The following is a 9,115-nucleotide window of genomic DNA, read 5'->3' as shown; positions in this document are numbered from 1 at the left end:
TCAATTTGCTCTTTTCCAACAGGTTCCCCACTTCCCAAGCTGAGCCCAGAGCCCTGGTTGGAAGAAGTGTGAGGGCCTGTTCAAGTCATCAAGGGACATAGCTATGGAGGTCCCATGGAGAAGTCACTTGAAAGTAGACCTGCCTTACCCTCTGGTCTGCTCTTCATTGTTATGAATCTGCCTTTGTTGCCTGGGCTTATGGACAGAAAAAACAGGCTGTGGCAGAGCCTGATGAGGGTAAGCAAGGTCCTCGTGGCCCTCACTCCTGCCCACAAGGGCCTTCCCACCAGCCCGCAACCATCCGTCTTTGCCATTGAGCTTTTCCACATCCCTGGAGAGGTGCATCTCTTCTCCTGTATGGGATTGTGCAGTCTGGACGTTCTGCCTGAACTTACCTGCTGTCCCCGTGTGTCTACGATGACCCATTGGAGAAGTGTCTCTTAGGGTTAGCTTGAGTGCCTGCACTCAAAGCACCTGAGAGCTGACTTGAGGTTTCCCTCATGGCTGAGTTTCACCGTCACTGGTCACCACACTTGCCGTGAAAAGGACAGTGTGATAAAGGCAATCCGTATGACACAAACCCACTTAAAACCTTCCTTCACACTAGCCTGAGACCTCCGATTTATGGCCTTATGAATCTGGGACCCCGATGAATCGGTTCGATGATAGGAAGCATCATGCTCACCAGGCCCTGATCCTGATAGGGGACTTGAACCACACAGACATCTACTGGCAAAGCGGCAAATGCACTGCAAGCAGCCCAGGAAACTACTGGAGTGTGTTGAGGACAACTTCCTAGTACAGGTGATGGAGAGCCCGACCAGAGGAGAGGCACTGCTGGACCTGTTGTTTACTAGTACGGAAGAACTTATCAGAGAGGTCAAGATTGGAGGTAGCCTGGGCTGCAGCAGCCATGCCCTAGTGGAATTCTCAATCTTGAGGGGTACAGGACAGGTATAAAGTAGAGGCAGGACCCTAAACCTCAGAAAGGCAAACTTTTGGCTGTTTAGGGCGCTGCGCTACTGCGTGGGATCCCTTGGGAAACTGCCCTCAGAGACGAAGGAGCAAATGAGAGCTGGGCGATATTGACAGACATTTTTCTTTAGGGCGCTAGAGCTCTCAAGCCCAACGTGCAAGAAGTCAGGCAGGGGAGGCAGGAGGCCAGCTTGGCTCAGTCAACACCTCTTAGCCAAACTAAAACACAAAACCAAAATGCATAGGCAGTGGAGGCAGGGATACACATCCTAGGGAGATTATAGGGATACGGCCTGGGAATGCAAGGGAGGGATCAGGAAAGCCAAGGCAAAGCTGGAGCTGAACTTGCCTAGGGACATGAAAAATAACAAGGGTTTCTTCAGGTACCTATGACAGTATAGGAACATGAAATAAACTGCATCTCCCCGGATGAGCAGAATGGGAGACCTGGCTACAACCAACATGGAGAAGACAGAGGTACTCAACAAGTTTTTGCCTCGGTCTTCACCGGCAAGTGCTCTAGCCATGCCACCCAACTTACAGAATCCAAAGGCAGGGACTGGGAGAATGAAGTACCGCCCATTATAGGAGAAGGTCAGGTTCGAGACCATCTAAGGAACCTGAATGTGCACACGTCCATGGGACTTGACGAGATGCATCCAGGGGTCCCGAAGGAACTGGCAGCTGAAGTGACTAAGCCGCTATCCATCAAATTTGAAAAGTCGTGGCAACTGGTGAAATTCCCAGTGACTGGAAAAGAGGAAACATAACCCCCATTTTTAAAAAGTGAAAAAAGGAAGACGTGGGGAACTGCAGGCTCACCTCTGTGCCCAGCAAGATCATGGAGCGGATCCTCCTGGAAACTATGCTAAGGCACATGAAAAACAGGGAGGTGATTGATGACAGCCAACAGGGCTTCCCTAAGGGAAATTGTGCCTGACAAACTTGGTGGTCTTCTATGATGGGGTTACAACATTGGTGGATAAGGGAAAAGCAACTGACGTCGTCTACCTGGACTTGTGCAAAGCATTTGATACTGTCCCGCACAACATCCTTGTCTCTAAAATGAAGAGACGTGGATTTGACGGGTGAACTACTCGGTGAATAAGGAATTGGCTGGATGGTCCCACTCAAAGAGTTGCAGTCAACAGCTCGATGTCTGGATGGAGACCAGTGACGAGTGGCGTCCCTCAGGGACATTATTATTTAACATCTTTGTCAGGGACATGGACAGTGGGAGTTGGCATTGTTTAGCCTAGAGAAGAGAAGGCTCCCGAGATACCTTCAGGAAATATGAGGAGGGAGAGTGTAGTGATAAGACAAGGAGTAATGGCTTTAAACTGAGAGAGGGTAGATTTAGATTAGATATGAGGAAGAAATTCTTTCGTATGAGGGGGGTGAGACACTGGAACAGGTCGTTGAGAGAAGTTGTGGATGCCCCCTCCCTGGTAGTATTCAAAGCCAGGTTGGTTGGGGCTTTGAGCAACCTGAGCCAGTGGAAAGTATCCCTGCCCATGGCAGGGGGGTTGGAAGTAGATCATCTTTAAGGTCCCTTCCACCCCAAAACCATTCTATGATTCATTCTGTGATTCTAGATGGTATGAAGTGGGAGCACAACAGTTCTGATGAAAGAGGCAGAGGCTTAATCACCAGGAAGGCCTCAGCAAGCAGCAACTACGAGGTGTTCAGATGTTTCATGAGCAAGGAATGTTTGTGGCCCCACAGGGCTCAGGACACAGCATAAAAGCCTGCGCTGCTCCAGGCCCTGCATCCTCCTCTCTTGCCTCCCTTTCCTCCAGGAACGAGGTAAGCCTGAGTCCGCTCCATGTCTCCCCTAAACGATAGACAGGCTGACGTTGGGGTCCGTGTTTCCTCTGTGCTCTGTGTTTCAGGTTTGCCTCCCTCACCGAGAGATGTCTTGCTTCAGACCCTGTCTCCCACGCCCCTGCGGCGCCTCCGGCCCAACCCCACTCGCAAGCAGCTGCAGTGAGCCCTGTGTCGTCCGCTGCGCTGACTCGTCGGTGGCCATCCAGGCCTCCCCGGTGGTGGTGACCCTGCCGGGCCCCATCCTCACCTCTTTCCCTCAGAGCACAGCCGTGGGATCCTCTCTGTCAGCTGCTGTTGGGAGCTCCCTCAGCGCCGGGGGGGTTCCCATCTCTTCTGGGGGCTCCCTTGGTCTGGGGGGCTCAGGGCTGTGTCTGCCTCCTCCCCACTGCAGTCTGAACTGCTGAAGCCGGCGGATCAGCCCCTTTGGAGCAGGAAGGAAGACGGGGACCCTGCAGCAGCAGGAGCATGGCCACGGCTTGCAGACGGGTTGGGTGACCTCATCCCAGCTGGCAGCAGGGACCTGTGCCCATTACTCCTCGCTGCATGGCAGGCCTTGCTGTGTCTCCTCTGGCTCTGCCTTGCTCTGAGCTCCTCGAGAAAGGGCTCATTCTCTTCTGCTTTGCTGAACGTCCTGCTGAGGGGAGGTGGGTGCTGGAGTTCGAACGATTCTTGGTGGGCTGGGATTGCTAGCAGGAAACTGGAAAGGCAAACACCTTGCGTGGAGCTTGTTGTTGGGAAATGGGCCATTCTCTGTGCCTCCCTGAACCCTGCAGACGTGTTTCTTGGTCTCTGTCCTGTGCCACTGCATTTCCTCCTTCTCATTAAAGACTTTGTGCAGCATAACTGGAGACTCGTGGTGGTTTGTTCTCGTCCTCCCTCAGTTAGCCACGTGCTCTGCAAGGAAGAGGGAGATCCTGCCCTCTCCCATGGCATCAACTATAACCCCAAGCATGGAGCACTGCTAGTTGTGGGTGGAGCTCCCTTGAAGTGATACCACAGGATCAAAAATAAACAAGCAGGCAAAAGAGGGACAGAAAAGCCTCAGAGAAATGGAGAGAGCAAGAAGCAATGGAGGGAGTGGAAATGAAAGTAATGCCCCACACAGTTGCCCCGATTTGCTGTTGTCCCACATGGGAAAGGGTTGCCCAGGGAATGTTGTAAGTCTCCATCTTCGGAGATGTCCAACATCCAACCAGACAAGGTGCTCAATAGCCTCCTCTACTTGACTCTGCTCTGAGCCAGACTTGGACTGCATGATCTCCACCTCAGCTGTTGTGTGATTTGCTGAGCCGCCGCTGGATCCCCTCATCCAGGAGCAAGGGAGCAGAGAGGGGGCGGGGACCAGTGCTCAGGATAGCTGCAGAGGTGTGGTGGGCACAGGGCAGGAGAAGGGGCGCTGATGTCAGTCCCAGGGCTGGGAGCACAGGAAAGGAAGGATGATCAGAGTGCATTAAACAATTGACTCAACAGCTAGGCTCTTAAGGTGTAAGCATGCTGAGGAAAGCCCTGAGGGAGCCAAAAGGTCAAGGTCCCACTGAGATTTGAACTCAGATCGCTGGATTCAGAGTCCAGAGTGCTCACCATTACACCATGGGACCTCCTAGACACCTGCTGTCTTTCCCCTCTGGCCACCCTCGCTGAGCCCTATGCTCCTGGCTGAGCCTGACAGTCTCTCCATCTCCCTCACCACCACCAAGTGCAGCCTTCCTCTGGGGCCACAGGGCACTCTCTGCTCACTGGGCCTTTCAGGGGACTGGCAGAGCTCTTTGCGCAAGCCTGGGCATGCCCTTTCTTACAAGACCCAGGCTGGTAACCTTGCTTTTGCATAGTTACACCTGGTTAGGAACTTTCCAGCTTAACCTCTTCAACATTGCACCTCACAGAGTGCATTCATGGCCCAGCAATCGGTGGTTCGATGCGAGCACTTTCAGTGTCGGCTGCTGCCTCCCTTCACCCCCATGTTGGACAGCCTGTCAATCTGCCTGGGTAAGTAACTGCCTCTCCTGTTTCTCACCTTGTGGCTCACACTAAGCAGCCCTTAACCAGATATCCTTACTCTTGGTTGCAGTCCTAGCTGAGCTCCTGACCTTGCTGAATGAGGCAACCAGGAGAGAGGGCAGGGCATGAGGTTCAACACTCCTGCACTCCCGAGGTCTTTCTGGCTGAGGGCAGGTCTTGGCAAGCCAGAGAGACACCTTCACATAGCGGAAGCCCCCTCACCTTCTCTTCTCCAGGCTGAACAAACACAGCTCCTTCAGCGTCTCCCTCAATCACAACGTGCTCCGGCATGCTCTGATACCACCTTGTGCACGTCCCCTCTTCCTCTTCCTGTGTGCACAGGAAGACCTCTTCTGTGGCTCATACTTCCTGACTGCGGTCCTTCTGAAAAATGGCACCAGTGCTCGTGCAACCTGGGGTGGGATTCCTGTCAGCAGTGTTGGAGAGAAATGCCCCAGAGCCTGCGATATCCCTGTTGGCCTCTTACTGGTGGGCCTTTACTCCCACCGGCCCCTCTTCCCACTGGTGCTGTCCATGTTTGCTGGTGAGGACCTGCCAGTTCAGGGAAACTTTCTGGGTTGAACCCTGCTGGTCAGCACTGCATCCTGGATTGGCAGCTAGAGAATGGGCCACTGGGCCCGAAAGAGGGAAGGACGCATCTCAGGAGGTCTCCAGCTTTGGGAGCAGAGGGCAGGGGAGCTCCCTGATGACTAATGAGAGGGAAAAGTTGCCCCAGTCTCCAAAAAAGGCAAAGAAGGACTATCTGGGGAAGCAAGGAAAGGTGATGATAAACTGGAGCAAGTTCTGTGGAGGATCCCTAGGATAGACAGGGACCGGGGGCTCTGGCCTTGTGAGGAGAGGCTGAGCACCTAAGGCTTGCTTAGCCGGCAGAAGAAAAGGCCTAGCGTGGATCTAATGGGAGCCTCCCCGTGCCTACAAGGAGATTACTGCCATGGCCGGAGGATGAGAGTCGGTGGTCAGAAATTGAACAGGCACTTTGTGACTGACTACACAAATGTCGTGGTTTAACCCCAGCCGGCAACTAAGCACCACACGGCTGCCCTCTCACTCCCCCCTGGTGGGATGGGGGAGACAATCAGAAGAGTAAATGTGAGAAAACTCGTGGGTTGAGATAAAGACAGTTAAATAAGTAAAGCAAAAGCCACGCATGCAAGCAAAGCAAAACAAGGAATTCATTCACTACTTCCCTTCGGCAGGAAGGTGTTCAGCCATCTCATCTCCAGGAAAGCAGGGCTCCATCACGCGTAACGGCTACGTGGGAAGACAAAATGCCATAACTCCGAATGTCCCCCCTTCTTTCTTCTTCCCCCAGCTCTACATGCTGAGCATGACATCATATGATGTGGAATATCGCTTTGGTCAGTTGGGGTCAGCTGTCCCAGCTGTGTCCCGTCCCACCTTCTTGTGCACCCTCAGCCTACTCGCTGGTGGGGTGGGGTGAGAAGCAGAAACGGCCTTGACTGTGTAAGCCCTGCTCAGCAGTGACTAAAACCTCCCTGTGTTATCAACACTGTTTCCAATACAAATCCAAACCATAGCCCCATACTAGCTACCATGAAGAAAATTAACTCTACCGCAGCCAAAACCAGCAGAACGGACAAAAATGATCACCCTGAGGGTGCCTAAGCATGGGAACAGGGGTCCAGAGAGGCTGTGAAACGTCTGTCCTCAAGGTATTTTATGACCTGAAAGGACAAAGCACTGGTCAGCTGGTGTGAGCCTGCTTGGAGCAGGAGGACGCACTCTCAGACACCCTGAAATGCTTTCCGCCCACCGTTGGAGGGTAAAGTGGAAGCAGGGAGAGAGGATTTTGTGGGTGAGTGTTTGAAGAATATGCAAAGAGCCGCCTTTGAGAGCAAGAGCCATGCAGAATGTGAGTTTTATAGGGGAGAGTGGAAAAGTGGAATTGCCTAGGGAGTCTCCTGTCCACCCACGTTTCTGTTCTAAGTCCCCCTGCTAGTGGTGGCTGGGACATGCAGCAAGGCCTGATCCAGAGTGCCTAGAGGAGCAAGGCAGGGAAAGGGCAGGAAACCAAGAGAGAGGAGCCTGTCAGGAGTGGGACTCGAACCCACACCTCCCAGGGAGACTGCAACCTGAATGCAGCGCCTTAGACCGCTCGGCCATCCTGACCCTCTGCTGCTGCTGCTAGCGCTGCCTCGGCTGCTGCCGTTCCTCCCCCTGCAGCTGCCAGAGCCAGCCCAGCTCAGCCAGCCTCCTCCTGGCACTGCTGCAGGGGGAGCTGCGCCTGGGAGCACCCTTGCCCACCCCCACCGAGGGCTGCTGGCAGGTGACCACAGCACCTCCAGGCACTTCAGGCCACGTGGAACAGGAGTACCCAGCACAGGGGCAGCACACTTCCGATGTGTCTCACAAAGCCCGAGGCAATCCTTCACGGGAGCAACCAAAGGAACCGTCAGCAAGTTACGGCTCTGCACCTGCCAACATCCGGTCAAGGGGCTCCAGGCACACGTGTACCTTTCCCATGACTTCCTCCATTCCCTACAGAGCCCCAGGATATGCAAGCCAAGCACTTGGCCGGCAGTGCTGCCTCATGGATGGTTCCTTGGGGCAACAAGGGTGCTTCCTTCTTCCCTGCCTGGGGCCGGGAAGGCTGGGCAAGGAGGTCTCTGCCACACCAACCCCTGGGCGAGCACTGTGCCAGTCTCAAGGAGCCAGTGTGTGGGAAAGGGGCTGGAGAGTCAAGGCGAAAGGACAGGAGATGCGCCAAGTGCTGAGCAACGACTGAGCTCCAGTTGCTGTGGGGAAGAGGCTTACTTACTGCCCATGGTGCAGAGGAAGGAGGGCACAGCTCTCTCTGGGACTTGTTGCTTCATGGATGGCATCTCAGGAGGTCACTAGTCCAAATGCCTGCTCAAAGCAGGGCTAGCCCCAAAGCTAGAGCAGGCTGCTCAGTGCCTGAGCCCCATTGAAACTTGAGTGCGATACGCAGGCATGGAGAATCCCAAAGTTCTCTGGGCACCTGCTCCAGTGCTTCAACACTCCCTGAGAATCTCTGTATGGCCCAAAGCAGCGCCCGCAGTGTGCTTTTGCCAAGGCTGGCCTGGCTGAAAACCAGGCCTGTGTCTGCTGGGTTTGGAGGTGCCCCAAGGCCTGGCCATGAGGCAAGGCTGCAGGGGGAGCCAAGGGGAGTGGCTCGACTGCCCTATGGGAGCTGAACTTGCTGAGGGAAGCTGGGCTGTTTTGGAGCAGGAGAGGCAAGGCACTGTGGAGCCCGGCTGAAGAAAAGCTTGTCTGCGTTGGCCAGGAATCGAACCCGGGTCAACTGCTTGGAAGGCAGCTATGCTCACCACTATACCACCAACGCTCCTGGCACTGCAGCCTCCTGCTCCTCCAGCCCAGAGCCTGGCCTCGCTCCTGCTCCTGCACTTCCCAACCTCACCTACCTTCCGCTCTTCCAGCTCACAAACTGGCCTGCCTCCTGCTCCTCTACTTCACAGACTGGCCAGCCTCCTCTTTCCAGCCTCTGCACACACATGACATCAAGCTGCTGGGATGTGTGTGTGCTTCTCTGTGTGTGAGATGTTGGCTAGGGAATCTCAAGCTGCTGGGTGCTGGTAATGGTGCCGCTCCCCATCTGCGTTCATACGTGTGCCAGCTGTGCATGTACTATGCAAGTGTAGGTGCATTTGTGTGGTGGTATAAGCACAGCCAAACACCCACCCGGCTGCTCACTCCTCTCCGCACCTTCAGTGGGGGACAGTGCATTGAAAATAGGACGACAAAGCTCCAGGGTCAAGATAAACACAAGGACATGGCTTAGGAAAAACTGTTGTGAGCAAAGCAAGCTTGACTTGGGAACAAATAATTTTTTGCCAATTAAAACAGATTCACGTAGTGAGAAACAAAAAGACAAACATAAACCACCACCTTTCCTCTCCCCTGTCCCAGGCTCAACTTTACTCCTTCACTCCTAGACCCTTTTACCTGCCCAAGCAGGGTGCATCTTCCCTCTGCTCTTTCCCACTCTTTTTGTTCCTTCCACCTCTCTCTGCCCGGCAATTTCTGCCCTTTCTGGAATATGTTTTCACAGAGGGACCACAAACTTTGACGATGTGTCGTGCGGTGGGTCCACTGTGGAGCTGGAACTGGCTGTGTCTGACACAGGGCAGACCCTTACCTCCTCTCACAGAGGCCACTTTGCAGCACCCCCTAACCCCTCCACTACCAACACCTTGCCATGTGTAGCCAATACAGTGCCCATTGGCAATACCGTTGGGCATAACACTGAGCTAACACAGGTCTCCACCTGCCCCAGACGGAGGCACGTTCACGC

The 9,115-nt window shown here is 54.2% G+C and overlaps 3 non-coding genes across 3 annotated transcripts; all 3 read right to left on the bottom strand.

The window, feature by feature from the left end:
- Positions 1–4,328: 4,328 nt before the first annotated feature.
- Positions 4,329–4,400, bottom strand: TRNAQ-CUG (transfer RNA glutamine (anticodon CUG)). Its single transcript has one exon. It is a non-coding gene; the product is annotated as a tRNA-Gln (tRNA).
- A 2,468-nt stretch (positions 4,401–6,868) lies between these two features.
- TRNAL-CAG (transfer RNA leucine (anticodon CAG)) lies at positions 6,869–6,951 on the bottom strand. Its single transcript has one exon. It is a non-coding gene; the product is annotated as a tRNA-Leu (tRNA).
- Positions 6,952–8,074: 1,123 nt separating this feature from the next.
- TRNAG-UCC (transfer RNA glycine (anticodon UCC)) lies at positions 8,075–8,146 on the bottom strand. The gene has a single exon. It is a non-coding gene; the product is annotated as a tRNA-Gly (tRNA).
- Positions 8,147–9,115: the final 969 nt, after the last annotated feature.

The sequence above is a fragment of the Calonectris borealis genome, chromosome 11, assembly GCF_964195595.1.
Source record: "Calonectris borealis chromosome 11, bCalBor7.hap1.2, whole genome shotgun sequence".
Taxonomy (NCBI): domain Eukaryota; kingdom Metazoa; phylum Chordata; class Aves; order Procellariiformes; family Procellariidae; genus Calonectris; species Calonectris borealis.
This window is presented reverse-complemented; position numbering and strand designations above follow the sequence as displayed.